The sequence below is a fragment of the Leptonotus elevatus genome, chromosome 5 (assembly GCF_054856555.1).
Source record: "Leptonotus elevatus isolate MCC_2025b chromosome 5, RoL_Lele_1.0, whole genome shotgun sequence".
NCBI classification, from domain to species: Eukaryota; Metazoa; Chordata; class Actinopteri; order Syngnathiformes; family Syngnathidae; genus Leptonotus; species Leptonotus elevatus.
Window position 1 is genome coordinate 18,340,413 of NC_141243.1, and position 22,990 is coordinate 18,363,402.

Below are 22,990 nucleotides of genomic sequence, written 5' to 3' on the forward strand. Positions count from 1 at the left end.
TTTTTTCCACTTCATCTGAGCAGATCTTAGCTCAGCTCATAAATGCTGCCTGCTAAGAAAGGTTAATATTATTCTACCCTCCATCAAATAGTGAATGTGGATGACAAGGAAGCTGTCTCACAAAATTAAGTAAATCAGTTAACAGAAGTGTCTGATTGACTGTTATTGTAAGATGTCCGGCGTTAACAAGGTAATTGGTTCACGTAGCCCGGAATACCGACGAACACTTAACCGAACATTTACCCACCGGTCACCTTGGGGGGCTTCTTTAATGTAACCCATACATAAAGCGCACCGCGTTATTGGGTGCATGCTTGCTATTTAACAATGTACTCACGTTATGATCGGTCTTCATCCACAAATCCATCCAAGTATCCGAATTGAAGAGCTGAGCAGTTTCTCCATCAAACATGCCAGGTTCCCCTTCGTCATTATCGGAGTCAGTCTTGTTGCCATGTGGCTATTTAGTAATGATGCCGGGGTTTTTTTTCCGGGGGCAACTACTTTTATTCATTTGCGGCCGGAGTACGGGTCATCTCCGCGGCCGCTGCACGTCGCCAAAAAGGGGGGGTCCAAACGGGGTAGACAAAATTAACTGCAGGGGACAGGAGGTCACACTGCAGTCTGATGTTTTATTTGATCTCTTTTTATTCACTTTCTCGTTAAGCCATTTTTTTTGGTTTATGGTTTTATTGAACATATAAACATAAAGAAAACACAAAACACATAAGTATAAAATATATGTTGAAGTAAAAAAGAAAAACAAGTATAGGAAGAAAGAAAAGAGTTTATATGTTCAAAAGGGGTAGGAGGAAGAAAAACTTATCTAGTCCTACCCTTTATTTGTTTTATGTTGATACAATGATAAGCTTAATGTATTTCAACAAAAGAGAATGTATACACCTAGTCATATATACAGGTGCACTTTAACATACGCACATTTGCCAGCAACATATGTACATGAAATTCATCGGCATATACCATAATACATTTATATCCTCACACTCACATATACAATTTCCATTACGCTCATACAGATACATTCAAAGAAATTACAGCATATATACAATTTTAACAGCTCATGTCTGATTTAAGATTTTTTTTTTAACTTTACTTTTAAACATTTTTTTTAATTCGGCAAGTGACTGACATCTTTTCAGGTCAGTTATTATCAGTTATACACCTTTTAAAGAAACACACCTTTGCTTAATATTTGTTCTTGTTTAAATTTTTTTGTAGACACTTTGTACTCCTTATGTTATAAGGACTCTCTCTAATTTCAAACAGCTTCTGAGTAGGTTGTTGTGTACTTTATACATTATTTGTGCTATTTTGTACTAAGTCGTAAAATGTCATTGTTTTTGATTTAATAAATAGAGAATGAGTTGGTTCTGTATATTTTGATCGATTAATAATTCTTATGGCTCTTTTTTGCAGTTTGAAAACAGGATCGGTATTTGTTTTATATGCATTTCCCCAGATTTCCACACAATAGGTCAGATATGGTAATAATAATGGTAATAATTTTGACCTGTTGTGTGGTTTGTCCAATACCAAAAACTATAAACTTTGTTTTATTTAAGTTTAGTGATAATTTGTTCATGTCAAACAAATTTTTAACGTGTTTAATTAATCTTCCACAGTAGTCTGAAGCTGCTTCAGGTTCTCTCCTGAACAGTAGAGATTTGTGTCATTGGCGAATAAGACAGTTTTGAATATTTTTGAGACACAATATTTATAAAGTTTTTGGGGGGCCTAGCACAGACCCTTGGGGGACTCCATGAGTAATCTCCAAGTGTTTTTATTGTATATTGTTTAACTGTAAGTACTGATATCTATTATCCAAATAACTTTTCATCCATTTATATGCCAAACTTCTTATGCCATATTTTTCTAATTTATTCATTAGTATAGAATGATCTATAGTATCAAATGCTTTTTTTAAATCTATAAAAATTCCAACAGTACATTTTTTATTATCTATGTTAGTAGATATTGCTTCTACAAGTTCCATGACTGCCATTGCGGTGGTTCCGTTTTTCTCTAAACCCATATTGATTTTCATTTAAAAGCTTGTGTTTTTCAATAAAACTCACAGTGGCTTGAGGAAGCAGCCAACCAGGAACGAGCGTGAAACCCGCTCACCAATCAGAAACGCACGTTGACACGGCAAAATTTGCCCTGTAGCTTGGCTGGAAAGATAATGTCTTCGGAACTCGTTGCACTCAAAAGGCGCACTTTTTTTTTTGTTGTGGACTCGAAGGAGTGGCGGGTCAGATTTAGGAGAGGTGTTGCGCCGTTGCTGAAAGAATACAACGGAAACGCTGTGTCATTGACGGATTGACCGACCTTCCGTCAATATAGATGGAATGCCCACCTCTGGTAAACCTATTATGATAAATCAAACGTATAATCATTATATGATTGCACAAAACACACATCTTTTTTCATTTCTAGTCAGTTTTTATTGCATCTCTTACTATCAATATACTTGCTAGAATTAAAAACTTTTAAACCTGAGCTAACCATCTTTGTGAAACCAATTTTCAAGACAATTCTAGTTCTTAGAGGTCATTAGATTGTGCAGGTGAACCAACTGTGCAAGCGTGCAAGTTTAGTTGTAAATGTTTTCTCGGTAACTTCGACAGAACCAAGCTTCTTATCTTTTCAATTAAATGCTAACTCCATAGTGAAATAGAAGGTTCCCGGGTTATGTCCCGGAGACGGCTTCATGGGGGGTAATTGTGGGGCACAGAGGAGTTAGAATTATCTGGATAATTAACATATGATAGAAATAAGGATGTCATTAATTAAAATACATGTCCATTAATGTAATGGCTGAAGCTGATTTTAATTACGCTGGTTTAGAACATTTATAACTCAGGGGAGACGCTGCAGTGAGGGGTCAAGTCAATTTGTTACTCCATGTAAACATAAACAAGCTGAGCGTTTCTGCGTTGGCAAATTGAAAAGCATCGACTTTCAGTATGTTTTGAGGCTAATGCACGTGTACTCTTCCTTTTTATTGCCAAAGAATATTTCTATCTTAAAAAGTAAAACACGTCACATCTTAACAGAGTCCTTCCATAAACATGTCATTATCAACTTTCTTAAAAAAAATGATTCAGTGTAAAACTTTTTCTTTTTCAAAAAGGTTAGCGGTGAGAGGACGTGAATTATTTATTCCACGAGCCGAATGAGCAGGCTGACCACCGAGGGAATGCCTGTGGTGTTTTTATTTGGCAGCGTACAACATAGCGGGGCACAGGTTGGCCGTCTGAGAGTGACAGATATGCAAAGGCCTGTGTGGGCCTCGGCGATAAGGCTGTCCTTGCATATGCGTTCGTTAGGAAACTTAATCAGCAGAGCGTGGCGACTTTGATCTCTGCATTCACAACATCATTATCGCATGTGTACTACACAGCTCTGTGACAGCCATTGTTAGCCGGGCAGCTCTGAATTGCTGGAGCCAATCAGTCAGACCTTCTGCTACTCTCAAAAGCTTCGTTCGATCACAAGTTTGACACATTTTTTAACAAAAATGAAAGGCCAGAAACGTATTATTTTCCTTTAGTACACTTAAACAAGTAAAAACATGAGTGTATACCTTAAAGCTTGTAAAATTGTGTAAAAACGTGTCACACAATTTGTGGACATTAAGGTCATAAGCAAAATTGCTTAAATTACCATTTTTCAAATGTTTTTCTTAAGAGTGTTGTTCTTAAAGGTGTACTCAACATTAAATCAACTATTTTTTTTTTTTGCTGATAAACTAAACCGTCTTCTACTGCTGTCTACATGTGGTCATTATTTTTGACATTTTAGTGCATGTTTGTTGAAAGCTTGAATTTGGGGCAAAAAAAACGTGTGTTTGGCGCCATCTTAAGGTTAAACATTGGGATAAACACAATTTGGCTGTTTGTCCTCTCATTACAGAAGAAGTCGCTTGCTTCGTCACTTGTAGTGTTACGGTAGTCAATCTGCCACCCACCGGCTTAGTCTCGTACACGCCTCCTTAAACGGCTCCTTCGTTAGTAGCGTTTTGCAAACACCTTTAAACCCATTTTCAGGTTAGTGATTTATTAGCATAACATTTGGTTAGTTTATTTAGCATAGCTTTTCGTAGTATGGACATTATTTAGATTGTAGGTTTACTGCTGCTGTCAATCACAGCCAGTCCCATTCACAACCCATCCGTCACCCCCTTTGAGCGCCGATTTCAAATCTTAGTGAGGGATGGGTGGAGCAAGACAGTCTAGCTTCCTGTTGAGCTACCCTTTAAGAGAAGTAGAAAAAACGCGACGTGAGCAGGCAGATGCTTACAAAGCAGCAAAGATTCCAAGTGTTACAATTCTGTTAAAACTCATTTAGTGCTGTTACTAGATTTATTTTGGTAAGCTGTTCTTGGGTTGCATCTGTTTTATTTATTTGACAAAAAGGAACATTGAATGAAGATATACAGTGGTGACTTGAGATACAAGTTTAACTATCTCACATCATTGTGGTGCAGTAAAATGGCTAGATCGATTCAAGGCTACGTTTACACTGCAGGAAAATGCGACCCAGATCTGATTTTTTTTGCCCAAATGCGACCTGTATTTGACTTTTTTATGGCTGTCTGAACAGCTCAATTCCGATTTTTCCATATTTGGTCCTAGTTCGGATATTTATACGAATTTTTGCAATGCGACCGCAGTCTAAACGGCCAGGTTGCATATACCCGACCTCCACGTCATCAAAAGTCGAATATGCACTGCGCAAGTACTCGGGAGACGTACGTAAATCGGCAAAGTTGGTTAGAGTAACAGTTGTGACTTTATATTTGACTTTAATTTAATCCCACTTGAAACATGAAGCATAAAGTTGACATTTGTGGTGGTATTAGTAATATAGACACACAGGCGGCTCATTTATTACTCACGGCCATGATGTGACATCATCGTGGGAGGAAAAAAAAGGAGAGGTCACCATGAGATGAGGAGCTCGAACAGACTTGCCTCATTTTCACAAAATATTATTCCTACCTCCTCCCGCATCACTCATAAAAATATGAGCCCCGGCGACAGACTTTTAACAGTCCGTGGCCCTGACACGCTGGACCATACATATTTACTTCCGCAAATACAGAGTTGTGAGGGACTTTGTATCTTCTTCTGCGCATGCTGTTCACTTTGGGGACACATAACGTTCACACAGCAGACAGACTGAGGTCGCAATTAATAGGGAATGTGATCGCTTACCCCAAAAATCGGATTTCACCCAAAAATCGGAATTGAACATTAAGACCTGCAGTGTGAACGTAGCCTAAGTACCCGTCGATTAAAAAGCAATAATAATAAAGGGTGATATGGCCTAAACTTCATATCACAGTATAAATGTAATCCCTTCATGGTAATAGTACATATATTATATTACCATATGAACCTAAGTAGGCCTATAAGAATTATAGTGAGAGTATATCTAAATGAGTTGTATCAGCAAAGATATAAACAACAAAAGACTAAGGTATTATATCATTTCTACAACATTTATTGTTCAAATTTCAAAAGTCAATATCCAAACTCAGCACTTATGTTACAAGCAAATAACATTGCTTATGTTACATAAGTCATATTTATTATAGGCTACTATGCTAGCTTTTGACCCCTTCTCTCGTCTGATATATGCAGTGTTGTACTACTGTAATTGCGTGGTGTTTACTCTGTAGCTTTTTAACTTGCCTTCTAATTGGCTTTTTTTTGGTCAGTCTCTGCTGTAACGTGGTTCCACTGGACTATGTATTTGGTACCTCTGTTGTGGCATCTCTCTTGGAATTGCAACTCGGGGTCTTCTTCTCATCTCATATCTCTTCCGTGTTGTTGTTCTGCAGTTTCTGCACCAACTTGCTTTTGTACTGCTCCTTTGGCCGGACTAGTTCCTTTTGCACATGCTTGGGCTCCAGTGGGTCTTTCATGTCACTCGTAATTCAGAGTTTGTTGTTTACAAATTAGCTTAGTCGACTGTTTTTTTTTTTTTACAGGAACAGCAACATCCATACAGAAGTTGAGGTAGTCAGTAGTGCAGTCTGTCACCTCATCCACGTTGCCAGAGTGATACTCCTCCAAGTGCTTTTTTAAAATTATTATTATTTCAAGTTGTCTCAAATGTTATGCAGAATAACGTGGATTTATAATATGACTACTAATGTCACATATTTTCAATTGCTTAAAATCTTGCCAGAGTTTGACTTTTCATATTCCCAGCATGCTGCCTTGCTACTCTCTACACTTCCTACTAATGTGGCATGCCTCATTTAATTTGATGGACTCACTGCTCAGTTTATATGCTTTGTCATTCAAAAAGTTTGAGACTATATTTTAGTGTTCTCTCTTCAGACTGGTGGTTGGAATATTAAGCACTTGCTACTTTTAATTGCAAACTGAATATCGTCAGTACGTTTCAATTTTGTGTCTGGTCCTCTGTCATGCATGTCAACCACGGGAGAGAAGTGACATCATTAAGAGTGTAAGGCTGTATATTTAAAAGCAGATTACAGAACACATTTTCTATCCTTAAACGTGTATTATGGCTTTAAAGATAAAGTGAATGGGTATGAGTGGAGGGGATTAATGGCCCGATCTTAGTCAGGTTAATCTTCAGTATGTTAAAATCATTTTAATTTGTTGATGCAAGAATGGTGATCATCCTTTGCCCCTTGAACCTCACTTAGCCATGCACGAAATAAAACATTTTAAAATGAAACACTTTACAGAATGCTTCTTATTTTAGTTTTTATTTGTGATGGCTTACATGGTTGCGAAAATGTTATGCATGGTGTTGAATGTGCTGTACACAAACTCCAAAATTGTATTCAGATTTTTCAGGAGACAATTTGTGATGTCCACAATAATAATAGTTAGGGTTTGTTAATAGTGTACTGAATTTTATACAAGCCAGTGTTTTCATGAGTGAATGCATTCCTCATTCTTATTATTTTTTTTAAAGGCAAGAATAAATAATGAATAATTTGTATACAATGCCTGCTTCTGTGGAACACATTCAAAATACCTGTGTAAAAGCGTAAAGATGAAAAAAAAACATGCAAAAAATGGTCTCCTGTAGAGTACTAGATTATGAGCAGGTTATATTGTTTTAATGAGTAAAGACAATTTTTCACAGCAGTAGATCATGCAACTGTTCAAACGGAGAAAAATACCCTGAAAAAGCACTTTGGACATGGTGGCCTTTACATATTGCAAGCGATATTAAAGTCATTATCATAATTAGATTTTTTTCCTGGTATAATTATGTGAGCAATCTAGATGTAAAATGGTATTGATAATTAATTATAATCTCTTAGTGCAGGCAGTTCTATGCAAATTAAATGCAAGGAAGGAAATTGTGTTAAACTACATTTCCCCTTGTAGTCAGTCTCGAGTGGAATGTTGAGAGAGAGAGAAAAAATAAAGTATGTTGCTCTGTACTATTGGTCCATTGCTAAATCATCTATTTGCTTAAAGTCCTTCCAGAACACGTGTAGTGAACTGCACTGGAATTTTGCACATTTGAGCCTGGTGAGTAAATCAGCTTACACATCTGTTTGGATGAAGAATCAAGTTTGCACCCACTTTGGAAGTCAGGTGCTATGCAGGATCTTTTGCCTAGTGAGTGTCTTCTACAATTACAATAACGTGGTATTCCCAAGAAATCCATTCTGTGGCCCACTCATTTGAATACGCCTTACTTGCTAATTTATACATTTTCTCACTGCCTTCGTGGCTGATCTCATCTAACTTAATACATCCAGCAGAGAAACACCCACAGACTGGATGCCGAGTGTACCAGCATAGACATAATGTCAAAACTCAACACATAGAAGCGAGTGCTGATTCAGATTCAATCCATGAACCTTGTTGCTTCTCAACCTGTTGATTTTTGAAGAAGTAACCGTGCGTGATCTTCCATGATTGTGTGCTTATTTCAGCTAATATTTTTTGCAGCTTAGAAAAATGACTTAATTTGGTTCATTTTCTTCCATAGGACAACATGCACTGTTAGTGTATTTCATTCAGCACTGTGACTAAGTATTGTCTTTAAAGCCAGTTGTATATATTTCTGGCCAGACAGTATCGACCACTGTAATCACAAGTTGAAGTGAAGAACCTTTTCAATTCAAATGCTTTTAAGCTCAAATCTCACCATCATGTGCTCGCACTTGTGCCTACTGCTGTGTATGTATTTAACTTAAATATACTGTATCCATTCTTTCGGCGAAATTGCAGAGGAGGACACTGTGAAATCATCATGAAGGTGGGGAGGGACATTTGTCTCCCCTGCCACCTGCGCTCATAATTGACCAATATTTGAATGGCACCATCAAAACACCTTGCTGGAGGGCTAATAGAGGTTAAGCCCTCGTTGCTGCTACTGAATATACTGAGAAAAGAACAGCGAGTGCCGCGGAGATCACAGTTCTACATCATAAACACAGCTGTAGTCTTTTCACCAGAGAATTAAAATAATCTGTTCTTCAAAGCTATTAAATGGGTCAATTTATTCAATCTGCTTTATTTTGCTCATCTTCAGTTCTAAGAAGAGCAATGTACAAAGTGTCCATCTAATAATTAGTCATCATCCCTTAGTGTTTCAGTGTTATTCAATATGTACTTTTAATGAATTTTTCATCTCCAGTTTGAATTACAACTGTTGATAGTAGGTAGTGTTACAACGAGTTACATTTACTTGAGTAACTGTTTGAAAAAAAATACTTCTGAAAGTAGTTGTACCACACAATACTTTTTACTTTTACTTTAGTAAATGTGTGAACGGCTCTTCAATGTGATGATGAGAACCAAGTCTTTATAGAGGCCCGTTCAACCCCCTAAAGCCCCCCTTTCCCCGGAGCGCTAGCGTTCGCTTTTGGAGGGAGCGTTATCTTTGCATATCAGCGTCAATCAAACAATGAACTTAAGTGAGTCGTTAAGCTCTGAAACAAGCATAAAAGAAAAAAAAAAAGAGGACACTGCTCATTGCGCTTGCCTGCTTTAGCACCATGGCGGAAGTTAGAACACAACGAGCTGAAAAAAATATTTATTTTTTATTTAGTGATTTGAAGATGCCAGCATTTGCACATCATTTTATGTTTTTGTCTATCTGATGACATTGTTTTTTAAAAATAAATCGGACTTCATGTTCATAGTATTTTTTTCAGCAAATACTTTTTTACTTGTACTTGAGTGATTTTTTTGATGACTACTTTTTACTTTTACTTGAGTAATATTATTTTGAAGTAACACTACTCTTACTCGAGTACACGTTTTGGCTACTCTACCCACCTCTGGTAGTTGCTACACAACCCACATAATCCTTAATTTTAAAAGCTAAATAATGATAAAGGTATTGGATTTGAGGCAAACAAATATAGTGATAACTTCCCACTCGACATGATATATATTGCTAATTTGAATGTTCATTGCCTTTTGTCTGATGAGGTATCTAGTTCTTCTTTAATTTAGCCCCCCCCTTTTTTTTGTATAATTAACAACGAAGCAAAGATAAAGACTAAAGCATCCATTGTTGATTAACAGCTACTTGTAATTTGTTTTGTTTATTATCCGTCTGCTCATTAACATAATGAGACAACATTGTCTACATCAGAATCATTGTATGTGGTACTATCCTAATTTCCTGCCAGGAGATGAATGCTGGACAAGACCTTAGGTTAATTTATTTCGGATTTGATTACATTGTAACTGAAGACGTGATTTTGCAGCACGTTTAAGTGATGCGTGTCTGAATTTCCTTTACTTCACTCAGTCGCAGACGTTTATCTGTGAACAGAGGAGGAGATAGGCCAGCTTCTTCATAGGCTCAGCATGATATTGCATACAAACATGCTGACAGTGACATTAGCAACAAGTAGAAAAGCCCACAACATTATCTCACACAGTTTGGACTAACCCACATTTGAACATTTGATCATTTGATCATTGTGTAGCTTTTTTGAGTGCAGCTGATTGCTTGTATTCTAATGTATGGCTTTAAAATGGGACTGAAACGATGGCGCTGCATGGAAATGTGATTACCAGTCATGCTGGGAAGAGCATGAATGCCTGCACCAAATGTAATTGCCAGAGGAAAAAGCATGGAAGTACAAAGTCGGTGAATGCAAATATATATATTGTTTAGGGAACCATTCAAATCCATTTGTTACTTGCCAAGACTATTTGAACCTGCCAGTTTGGCTTGGTATAAAACCTTAACTGCATGCGCAAATTGAACAAAGGCATTAGTCATGTTTAAATTCAGACTTTATAACTGTCACAATCCTTTTTCTAAAATGGCAATTTATTCATGAATTATATCAAAACATTTAAATCAACAAAAATACGCACTTGTATTTTCATAACCATTTCTGTTTTTTGATTTATATTCTTTGCTGTGAACTGTTATTTTAATGTATGAAACAACAAAACAATTCTTTATTGTCCCTCGGGGGGGTTCGACTCACACAGTCTTTGTTTTTCCCTTTAAATATCAGCGCTACCCACATCACAACACATGCCATGCAGTAAAGGGACAGAGGGGTTTGTTGAATGGTAAATGGGCTTAGTGCTAGTCTACCTTCAAGCATTTTCAGTCTCCACATTCACCTAGTAACGATGAAAAATAATGATCATGATAGGAACAGCATACTCACGCACTCAGTACAATCAAACTATGGCATTAAATTGGTTGCATACAAATACAATGTAAAGATCTTTATTTATGTGGCTGTTTTATTAAAAACTGGATGAACACCTCCAGACTAGACTAATCACCTAAATCAAATTCCTCTTGCATAGGCTACACTTCCATTGATCAAATATCAAAGCCGGCTTATTTTGCATGCCTCTCTGTGGCAGTAGAATGGCCGGCATTATCTTTACATTACAGTAATGCACTGACAAAGATACATTAATTTTAAAAAGGTAAATATTACTGTCTGCGAATGGAAGAAATTCATAGGGTAATAGATTCCTTTGCACTTGCCATTTATTAAAAAGCGGTGCTGTGATTATTATTATTTTTAATTCACATTTGAAATAAAACTGATTAGGGCTGGACAATATGGCCTAAAAATAAAATTGCAGTTTTTCACATAATTAACAACCCCAGTAACTCACAACAAGTTCCTTTTTTTGATTAAACTCTTAAAGCTGCTCAATGCAGGAAATTGAACGTCAAATCGCTACCGCCACGTGTGGCCGAAAAATGAAACTGCACACTCCCTTCTTCCACAGAAAGAGGGCGGGAAATTTGAATCTGAATCCAGTCTGAAAACTTTGGCCAAAGAGGTTTGCAGGAGTACAGCTAAGGTGTTAATCTGCTAATTAGAAGATGTTTCGGTCATAAATGGTCAAATAAAAAGTTTGAAGAAAAAAGTAATAAAACGCTAATAATAACGTTCATAAGGTTGCTAAAGTGCTTTTGGTCTTGGTTTCTGGCTGAGGCCATGTGTCTTCTTTTTCTACCTGTACAACCGGACCAGGCTGTGCCTGTGGTATGCTTTTGTCAGTGGGGAAAGAAAAACATTCTGTGACAGCACTTCATTTGACTTTTGTCAAACACGTGTGCTTTGGGTCATCCTCCAAAAAACAAATACATTTCTTTATCGTACAAACTTTTTCTTTTGCATTTAGATTCGTACGTTCGTCCCTTCCAGCACAAAGTAAAAACTCTTTATTCTCTGCTAACATAATTCCTCACCAGTGAAATACTTAAAATTGTTGGGTTTATTGCTGCCATCAATCATTTCACTAAACAATTTATTCTTATTCATTCCAAATACAAAACAGGCGCAGCACAGACCTTTTCAAGGCCGAAGCATAAACACCTTTGGTGGTAGTCGTGGTTTGCCTGCTAATCAGTGGCCAGCCAGAAAGGGACACTGTCATGATCACGCTTTGTTAGAAAGTGTTAAAAAGGCCTTTAGGACTGCATGCACTTTTAATAGTAATGTTCATGTTAACAATTTTATTTTCTAAACAGTTTTTAGAATCTTTGTCTTTTCAGTATCAGTTTTCACAATGATGAATAAACAAATGAATGGCCCCGTTGGTCAAATCAAGCAAAAATTAATCATGTTCTTTATATGACATCAAACAATGATCCATGAATGTTTGAAGGTGGCCATCATAGCATTCGCAAGGAACACGCACCTTTGATTCCAGCTGGTTCAGCTATTTTCCAGACATCAGTCATAATCAACAGGGTTCTCTCGCTGACATAAATATACATAATCGTTGATAGTTTGAAGGCATTTGTTTGAGTCTAATGAGAGGGGACAACATGGAGATGGTTCCGTTATATTGAAGGTTAAATTTGATTTGTTGTAGCATTAAAAGTGAAGCAGTGTTTTATAACGCCATCTAGCAAATTGAAATATTGTAGTAATAGATCATTCCTGATTCATTTTGTCTTAGGAAGCTTTCATACCATTGGGGCTGTAATCGATCACTTTCTTTCATTTAAAAACAATTGATTTACAGTAGACTATCATCAAGTGATATTTCCTTACTTTTGAATTAGGTTACTCTGTAAGTCAAGGGAACTCTGTAGATAGCAAACATACTTAAAATGTGTGTTTTATTGCTTGTAGAGCCCAAATGGAACATTTGAAAGAGCTAAATGTTTTCCTGTTTGTTTGAAACTAACAATATTTGTCCATGTGTTAGAGTAGACAATATTAAGTATTGTACTCTTTGCGTGTTCAATTAACTGAATGGTGAGATTCTGTTGAAGGAGTTCCTTTGCAAAGGTTTTAATTACCAGAAGCTTCTGGTCCACATAAGACAGACCATCCAAGCGATGTCTCTGTTCAAAATGTGGCTCTCTCTCCAGCTCACATCGTTATTTATTCACAAAAAGGGTTCAGAAAAAGGTCAGCCCACAACACACCTGGTTACAACTGAATACAAGAGAATCCGTTCCCATGGATATAAATCAGATTAAAAGAATACAATAATAATAAGCCTGACTCCCTTGGTGACACAGCAAAATCCCCGGAACCTCCCTTTAGATTACGGAATGAATAGACAGACCCGTTGCTCTTTCTCATGAAAGTAACACAGATAAGAATATAGGTCTATTCATACAGCCATACTGAGTTAACATAATTATATACGGCTAAAATACAATTTAAAACTAAAAAACAATGTTAATAACTCATCATTCCCTCATTTGAGCTCTTGAGAGCTCAACACATTAAAACATTTTTTTTTCAATGGTTGTGTGGTAAAAATAATTATCCTTAAAACATCCCTTTAGCAGAAGAGGAGGTAGTTTAGCAATCATATGACATTAAAAAACAATTTGATACATTTAAAAGATTTTTAGTGAAATAAGCATAGCATATGTGAGGCTTAACATAAAATGTTGTTCATTAAAAAGTGTCGCAATATATCGGCAGACGAATATGTGTTCTTTGAAGCCATCTTGTGATGAAGTTCTTTGAAGGTCTTTTTTTTTTTTTTTTTTTTTAAATGAAAAGAGTGTCGCAATAGTTCGTCTCTTCTTTAAGAATTTGGGGTAGACTACCCAAATTCTTCGATTTGTCACCTGGGATTATTCTGCCCAAAATGTGACTGATCAAAGGAATGATTGCCCAAGAAAAGGCACTTGCTCTTGATCCGTTGACTGATGTCCTCAAACGGCAGCTCCGGAACGGCCGCTCCAAAACGATCACTGGGTCAGCTGACGTGGCTCCAGGTCGGAGGTGATAAGATTGATGCTCCAGTTGTGGAATTTCTCTCTCCTTTCAACCTGAGAGCATCAGTTGATGAGATGGCCGAGCCTGGCACGTCTCCTTTCCAGTTGTGGAATTTCTCCTCATCAACCCCCTGGGGCCGTTCTCCTGAGTGCAGAAACTTTTCATTTTTAGTTTCTCATAAACTCACATAAATTTTATTTGGAGGAAAAAACCCTGATAGTTTTTGTTAGTTGGGATTAATAAATGTTATTTGATTAAGATCCGTAGGTCCTGTGCTGTTGGAACAGGAAAATATCTATTTTTGTGACATTAAAATAGAGCCCAGCCTTTGATTGAGTTGAATGACATTCGCTCATTCATTAATATAAGACAGAGCTTATAAATATTTATTTTTCAAATAGGTTTTGTTCAATAATAGGTAATTTTTTTTTACCATGACTAAATTTGTTCTAAATTTTCATAACTGTGCCTTTCATATCTTATTCTCTTCCCAGAATCCCATGACCGGCCGAATCCTGGCATGCTGGGAAAAACTCACATATATTCATATTATCTATACTCTTTTGCAAACACTGGGCTCCAAACATTACATTTTTCAAATTTGATTCTGAGATAAAAGATATAATATAATATAATTACCTTCATTCGGCGAATATGCATTATTGTCCTTGCTTGCTTCAGACTTACTTTGCGATCGATTTCCTCTGATAGATTTCTTCATATTCAAACTGTGAATTATCATTTTCAAACTCATCCTGTCAATTGGAGTGTAGGCCGATACCCCACAACCTTTTTAATTTCGTTTTCAAGTTTGATTTAAATTTTCTAACTCGTCTACATTGGTTAAATTCTTAAACATAAACTCCCTCATTTGACAAAGATCCACTGATTTTTTGAAACATGTCAAGATAAAGGGAGGACAAAATAGAGACCTCATGACTCAAAAGACGTCATAAATAACTCAACCCTCTAAATCAGGCTATGAGATAAACAAAAGAGCTACAAAACACTATAAAACTGAGCATAAGCAGATACAACTTAAGACACTAATATATGATGACTTTGGGGCCATAAAAAATAGAGGTAACCATATTACTCTAATTCTCCTAGAGTCCCGAAAATTATTTAAACTGCCAATCAACCTCACCTCTTTTATAGATTAGTGGGGCGGAGGATAAAATCACACAAAATTTACAAATATCTACCATTTCCTAGATTTAATCAAACTAAAAATCATCTTCAAACTGCTAATCTTTCACATATTAGCGGGGCTCATAAAAAACACAGCACACAAAATATTTCTGGGATTTATAAATCACAGTGCTGTTAAAAAAAAAATCAAACTTAGCCATCAAACTCTTAGTTAGTCTTTTACTTGTTACTACTCATTTTATTCTATTATTTATTTTATACTATAGCTGCAGCTGGACGAAGTCCAAAAAAGTTCCTCACGGGGAAAATAAAAATATATCATATCATAACATATTAATAGAATTCCCATTGTACCAAATCAGAAACTGATTCTCCCAAAAATATATGCAAAAATTTAGTAGGCTATAGATTGAAATAAATTTTCTCAATCCCTCATTTCAAATTTACATATGTCGTTTTAAATTTTCTGAAATATCTTGCTATAGATCACAGTTCCCCACTCAACACATTAAAAATGCCTTGCATATCACTATGTAGCATTTTACTGAATGGATCACATCTCATTCCGACCACCAACTTTCTTTGTCCAGACCCCCAGCAAAAGGCAGGACGGCAGCTGTTGTCAATGTTCAGTCCTGGCCAGCATGGCGGCCGTTGTGGCAGCAATGTTCAGAGCAGGCATTTAGATTTCCTCCGGATGCAAAACAGCCATAGGGGAGAAGTCACTAGAATGAGGCGTATACACAGTCACTGGGCATTGAGGAATTTGAACATCATGTTTTTCTTAGGCACAGGACGAGAAGACTGTTGCTCTGCGGCTTTAGACCTTTGATCTCTGCCACATCCATTCAGACGCTGTCTGCAATGTGGATCCGATGACACACAGTCTTTCTGAGAGCTCACCTGATCAAAAAATGCACATTCGTTGATACAATGCTTTAAAAATGCCAGACTGAGGATATGGGATCATAGCAAGACAGTTCACTCCCTGCTTTCTCAAAATTGTTCCGTAAAAAACACAGCCTCATTTCTTTTTTTTTTTTTTTTTCAATACCCCTTCAAATAGCTATTAGCCATACAACGTATCAGCAGCTGGGGCGCATCCCGTTCGCAGTTTGTAATCAGTGAAGGCCATCAAACCCTCATCTGCCTTGGAACTCAAACATCAGTTTCTGAAATGACACACTCAGAAAAAAAAAAACAAATATTAAAAATCATTATCAACATGTCAATTTCAAAAACATTCATAACTCCTTATTCAACTATCTTACCTCAAGCCACAGCTATAAAGATGTAGGCATAATTATATCAACTCTCAAACAAAATGCCATTATTTTATCATTACTCTTTATTCATTTGTCCCGAAAAGGGAAAGTTAACAAATTAACCATCGTCATCAATCATTAAAGTGTAAAGATTTATTAGCTCAGTCAAATACTATTACTTATTTTATATTGTTTATCATTCCTCTCTTACCATTTTGACAAAAAAAGAGTCCCATTACGAGGACACATTATGCTCACAGCGCACAGCCCAGCCCCCACCTTTTTTTCTAACCTAGAAACGGGGGAAGGGGGGGGGGGGAATCTTAACATTATAAATCGCAAAACCTATTTTATCATATTCCCATTAATAAAACAAACGCCACTATCACAACAGTATCATCTCACACAAAACAACACCAAACTTAGTTAAAATATTAAAGAAAAACAAACAAAATCCCCATATGCACACTTCTCACTTACAAACCCCCACCTTTTTTAGAAGCTAGGTCACACACTCAAATGCATACGCACACACTCTTCAGTCATTTAAAAAAAAAATTAACGGTGTTATTCCTTCAATTCGTTGTCTACAAATCTTATAGCATTTAAACTGCAGTTTTATACGGTGATTTCAGTAAACGGGTAACTTTAAACAACCCATCCGTAAACTGCTCCACAAATGCTGGAGTCATTTTAGCATCAAATTCAGCCTTTTTCCATTACCAACAAAGAAAATACAAAAGTCTGACATACCATTTTGTCCAGCGAAAGCTTTGTATACAATCGATCCATAGTTCGTTTTTTCATTGTTCATCGACGCTTTTATTTTTCGCTGAACCGGAAACGCATTCAGGACAAACCATTCTGTATCCGGGTCGAAATCGCCTCCATTTTATTTGTAGTTTTTATGTTTACTTCCGGATTCAATACAGTGACGTCTCACTTTCAATATTAATAGTTCAATATGTTAACACATATGGCCACACACAGACACACATAAGAATCACGTGACCTCTCGTTTATACACAGCGGTTACCCAATCCCGCTGAGCTAAACTGTTCTCCCTTTATTGCAAAATTTTTGCAAGGCGCTTTATTAAATAATGAAATTTATCACGTGCTAACGAACTCAACCGTGGAACAAAAGAAATTCAAACGGGAATCCTGACCTCAAACCACAATAAAAGCGCCAAAAAAAAATAAAAGTTACACGTAATCTCTCGATTGCAAATACAGTAACACAAATCCAATTATTACTGTAATCAACCTGGACCCTCAATACTGTTCAATTTCAAACAGGCGCTTTTTCAAACAAAAAAAAAAATATTACGTGTTTAGGACGTTTTCACACCAAGAGCCATGAACAATTATGTTACTTGTCCTCAAATCGGCCAAAAACTGCCAAAGCAGAAACGCAATACTATAATCTACAGGCTGCACTTCAATGCACCGCCTCACGACGTGTGTAGTTCAATATCGTCGGAATTATCACAACTCACAACATCAAACTACAACTCGTTCACACAGATCTCTTTTAAAATTTAGATAATTTGCAAGACGAAAAAACCAGCTGCAGCGGACCAGACAGACAAAACTTCTTCTACGTGGATAAAGATCTCCACTTACCGTACTTTATTTATTTAGGCCTAGAAGTTCCGCCCGTCTTTGAACGCCGCAGCTTGTTCCACGTCAGAATAACACCTTCCGTTTGGTTCAACGGAGGAGACCATTCGTTATAATTCAGCGTCGGCGGTCACCATTTGTTAGAGTAGACAATATTAAGTATTGTACTCTTTGCGTGTTCAATTAACTGAATGGTGAGATTCTGTTGAAGGAGTTCCTTTGCAAAGGTTTTAATTACCAGAAGCTTCTGGTCCACATAAGACAGACCATCCAAGCGATGTCTCTGTTCAAAATGTGGCTCTCTCTCCAGCTCACATCGTTATTTATTCACAAAAAGGGTTCAGAAAAAGGTCAGCCCACAACACACCTGGTTACAACTGAATACAAGAGAATCCGTTCCCATGGATATAAATCAGATTAAAAGAATACAATAATAATAAGCCTGACTCCCTTGGTGACACAGCAAAATCCCCGGAACCTCCCTTTAGATTACGGAATGAATAGACAGACCCGTTGCTCTTTCTCATGAAAGTAACACAGATAAGAATATAGGTCTATTCATACAGCCATACTGAGTTAACATAATTATATACGGCTAAAATATAATTTAAAACTAAAAAACAATGTTAATAACTCATCACATGCAAGAAAAATACTGCCTATTGATTTTTGTCAGGTTTGCTATTTTGATAAATCATTTTAATATCTACCGGCTCCTGAAATGGAAATTAGAGTACAGTTCTGCATTATCAAATTGCAGCTCCCGTCTTTACATTACCTCCTCCTCTTCCTGTAATAATCTGCGGAAGAAACTGTTATTAACCTGATGTGACCCTGTAAAAGAAATAGAGAGCTAGAATGGGAAAGTACTTAAAGATAAGATTTTATGCCAGGAAGATAGGATGGAATAATGTAATATTTGGCCTGCACTTTGAAATCTTATTTCAACAACCAATTTCAACATAATAATTGAATCCTGCGGTAGCTTCATTACTCTGTCAAGCAAAAAAATGAAGATAAGAGTGCTGTGCATTTTTGTCTGCTGGAAGTAGTAAACAATCTCACATTTACTAAGCACCTGTGATTTGCGTATCTCACGATTCTCATTTTTTTCCACACATACGGTACTTACGCATTTATTTGTGTTCATTTGCTGCTTTTCCGAGCACTTGTTAGAGGTCAAAGGGTGACCAAACGTCCCGTTTAAGCGGGAGAGTCCCGATTTTGAGTCTTGTGTGCCAAGTCCCATCGGATTTCGCTAGCCCCACTGTTTTGTCCCACTTTTATGCAGGTCCCGTTGCACCTTTTTTATTTTAATTTAATTTAATTCAGTCAGCAAACTGACTGTTTATGCCACATGCACATCAATCACTCAACTGTCATAGTGATTCATATGATAAACCAATTTAAAAGGAATTGAAAATCCCTAGCAGGCGTGTTTTCGTTACAGCAGAACTATACTTCATGCTTCCGTGTCTTAAGAATCATGGGAAATGTAGTTCTACTAGCCCAGTGGTAGGGAACCCTGGTCCTCGAGAGCCACTGTCTTGCCTGTTTTCCATGTATCCCCCCCCCCACCAAAACACCTGATTCATAAACAAGCTCGTTATCAGAGCTTGCTGATTACCTGATCATTTGAGTCAGCTGTGTTGGAGGAGGGAGACATGAAAACAGGCAGGACAGTGGCTCTCGAGGAACAGAGTTCCTTATCCATGTACGAGCCTCATGCTGCGGTCGCCGGTCAGGCCCAATGCAAGCTGAGCTTTTCTGGCAGCATATTTCCAATGTTACAGTGCGGGACCGGTGCAAGCTAAACGGCACAGCCAGCTTCTTTCTAATAGCTGCTGGGGCCGAGCAAAAACGGCTGTATAATGGTGAGTGTATTAACTTATTTACAGCTGTTGAACTGTCAACCAAGATTGCATTTAGCATTATTTACAGTAATAACACAATCAGATTGAGCAGCGATTCAATTTGTTTTGAATAATTCCTGGTGAGAATATGTTGTATATTTGATTTTCAGCCAAACTGTAGTGTCCCGTTTTAAAATTTTGAAAATCTGGTCACCCTAAGTCAGAGCCGTGTTGTGCTGCACAAGGGACTGATCAACAATGGCAGTCAATTATTTGTTAAGATCTTTTCTGTGTGTTACTTCTTCCCTTTTATCTATTCAATCAATGCTGCTTCAGTTAATCCAAATGGTTTCACCACTCCCGCGCCAGTAGATATTTAGATGGATGTGCTTGTGACCACAGTCCTTCCTTGTAGATGTGTCTTCATGATAAGACCGTTCCCATTTTTGCCTGCAACTTAAGGCTTTTGTTTCACTGCAGTTGACCTTTTTACCAGTCTGGGCAGACATGAATGATACTCCTTGTGTAGCAATGTGCATCATCTGACATTGGGCAAGGGAAAGCAAAGCAAAATGGTTGGTCTGAGTGGCTAAAGGCTGAGGGAGATGAACCATGGTGGCCTTATTTCCAGATCTTGCGGGCCTCCCCTGCTGCAGAAAGTTTAGGGATTCATCATTGACCAGATAGTCACGTGTGAGTGCGTGATCACCGTGGCCGGCTCGGCGTGGGGCTAAATGGAAGACTAATGGGAAGTGGGAGGAAACCTGACATGCTCCAAGAAAACCTGCTCACTCCCCCTCCACGTGTCATCCATCACACTCCCTGCTGATACTGGGAGATAGTTGTCCCATGGTGATGGGAGGGTCCAAAGGAGCAGTCCAGGTGAGGTGTCCACTGGCTGGGCCGGGCACAGGGACAAGGACTGATTGAGGTAGCAATGAGGCTGCCTCTTTTGCACTCCAACAAAATGGAATAATGTACACCCTGGGAGAAAGTTGAAATAGCCAAACTAAAAATGCTATGCTTTTATTTTATTATCTATAACCCCAAAGGGGATGAAAGGGAAATACAGAAACTGTCAGTAACAAATGACTTTAGAGACTCTCGATTAGGAATGATGCTTTCAGAAGTACATCAGACTATTTTGACTTCTTGTCTGTATAAAAGGTGTTTTTTTTTGCGGATGGATATTCAGCTTTTTTCCGTGTGTCGCTTTCAGATGAACCTTTTCATGTGAGCATTTACTGTGATTTTCTAAGTGGAAAGGAGGACGCCTTTACATGCGCACACAAAATTGCACTCTTGTGCACACGCGCAACAAAAGCCAGTAAAATGGCTTTAGAATGTCCTTTTATATCAGCACAGATAAGAGTTCCTTTAAAACAGATGTCACCTTGAAGGCAAATAAAAGAGATTATGGATTTTTTTGATCACCTCTCTACAAGGACTGCTTTACCAAACCCTCGGGCGATATGCTCTTCAAAATCAACAGCATTAATCAGAGCAGCTACGCCTCGAACATTAGTGCTTATCATAGCAGTGTGGATAGAAATTGAACAAGTCGTCCAAAAGCCACAATCTGATTAAAATGTAAAATAATAACGTGCAGTTCTCTGAATTTGGCAGGTTACAAACAGTAGCCTCAGTACAGAAATATAAAAGACTGTTTCCGTCCATCCGTATTTATTTGCAATATTACTTATTTTGTCCAAAGTCATGGGCAGTGGGACCCTAGTGTTAATTTAGTTGAAAAACCAAACTAAAATATTTTCGTCAGCACACATTTTTTACCGGACGAAAAGACTAGACAAGACTTAAACCCTCCTTAATGAACAATAACTGGGACTAAATCAGTAAGCATTTTCGTCGACTAATTGCAAAAATGTACTTCACTTATAAAAATTGGACTAAAATCTATGAACATTCTAGTTCATGAACAAAGATGAAATGAAAATGATATGATTTTGTAAAATCCTGTGTCTGCTAATCTGTCATGGTGACACTCATGTGACACATAGTCAAGTCAAGTGACACACCCCCTTTTGAATCTGTAACATGCACAATCACATGGGACAGACAGGAGGCGGATTGATAGTGGAAGGTAAAAAAAAAGGAAAGTAAATTATAGTGCATAACTGCGACCAGTTCAGGGTGTACACCTACCCGCCTACTGCCTGAAGCCAGCTGGGATAGGCTCCAGCCACCCCGCGACCCTTGTGAGGACAAGTGGTTAAGAAAATGGATGGATGAATATAGCTATAACGTAACATTAATCCAACAACTATATAACGTTCCAACAATCTGGTTAATCCGACCGCTAACTAACTAGCTTGTAGCATGGATTGATATATGGATTGATTTTGTTGATATACTGTAACTGTGTGTGAAGTTGTTAATCATCAAAAAGATGAGAGAACATTTTATGTGAAAGAATTTTAGATCTGAAATCTTCGACATAGACAACCTGGTCTGGTTGACAGTCTGGCAGGACACATACTAACAAACATCTATTCTCACCATTCTCTTTCTATTTCCAGAAGAAGAAAAAAAGCCCTGATGCAAATCTCCCATAGTCACCACACCCCTCATACGAACAGTATTCGCAATCACTTAGAGTGAGTGAACATGCAATTTAGAACCATCTGCTTGGGAATTTTATAAAAGCATCCACAGCCTGTATTTCACTGGCCGGCAAACATTTCTGTTTACGAGAGTAGCGGATATCGACTTTTCGTTAGGGTTCATTCAAGGTTGCAAAGACTTTTGCCAGACGTTCGCCAACACTTTTAATGGTCGCCAACAGTTTTTCTTGTCACAACATAAACATGTTCAAAATCTGGCGAGAAATCTTCCTTCTCTACACAGTAAATTCAGTAGAGTAAATTTGACTATATTTAGAGTAAATGTGACTCTTTTTAGAGCGGGGTGGGATGTTTACACTCGGAAAGAGAGTAAAATAAAGAATCGGGAAAAAAATAAAAATAAAAGTCACTCAAGGGTTGGAGAATGACCTCACGACCTTCAGCTTGGGAGACTGCCACACTACCAACTGAGCTATGCCACTCCTACTGTTTGCTTACATCCAAGATCAAAATGGAGTTACGAAGATTCCAGCTAACGACCGGCATACTAACACACAGCAGGAGCTGTGTGGCTCAGGGAGTAGATTGGCTGTCTCCCACGCTGAAGGTCGTGAGTTTGTTCCTCAACCCTTGAGTTACTTTTATTTGTTTTATTTTGTTTTACTCTTCAATTCTTTATTTTACTCTCTTGCAAGTGTAAATACTACTCTAAAACTGAGTCTGTTTAGTCCCACTCTAAACTGAGTCAAATTTACGGCACTTAGTGGGATACGGCCTTAAGGCCTCT

General features: G+C 37.6%; 1 protein-coding gene across 4 annotated transcripts in view; it reads left to right on the plus strand.

Moving 5' to 3' along the window:
• Positions 1 to 22,990, plus strand: part of LOC147174011 (transmembrane protein 132C) — a 132,402-nt gene that overhangs the window by 21,588 nt on the left and 87,824 nt on the right. The gene's annotated exons all lie outside the window — the stretch shown is intronic.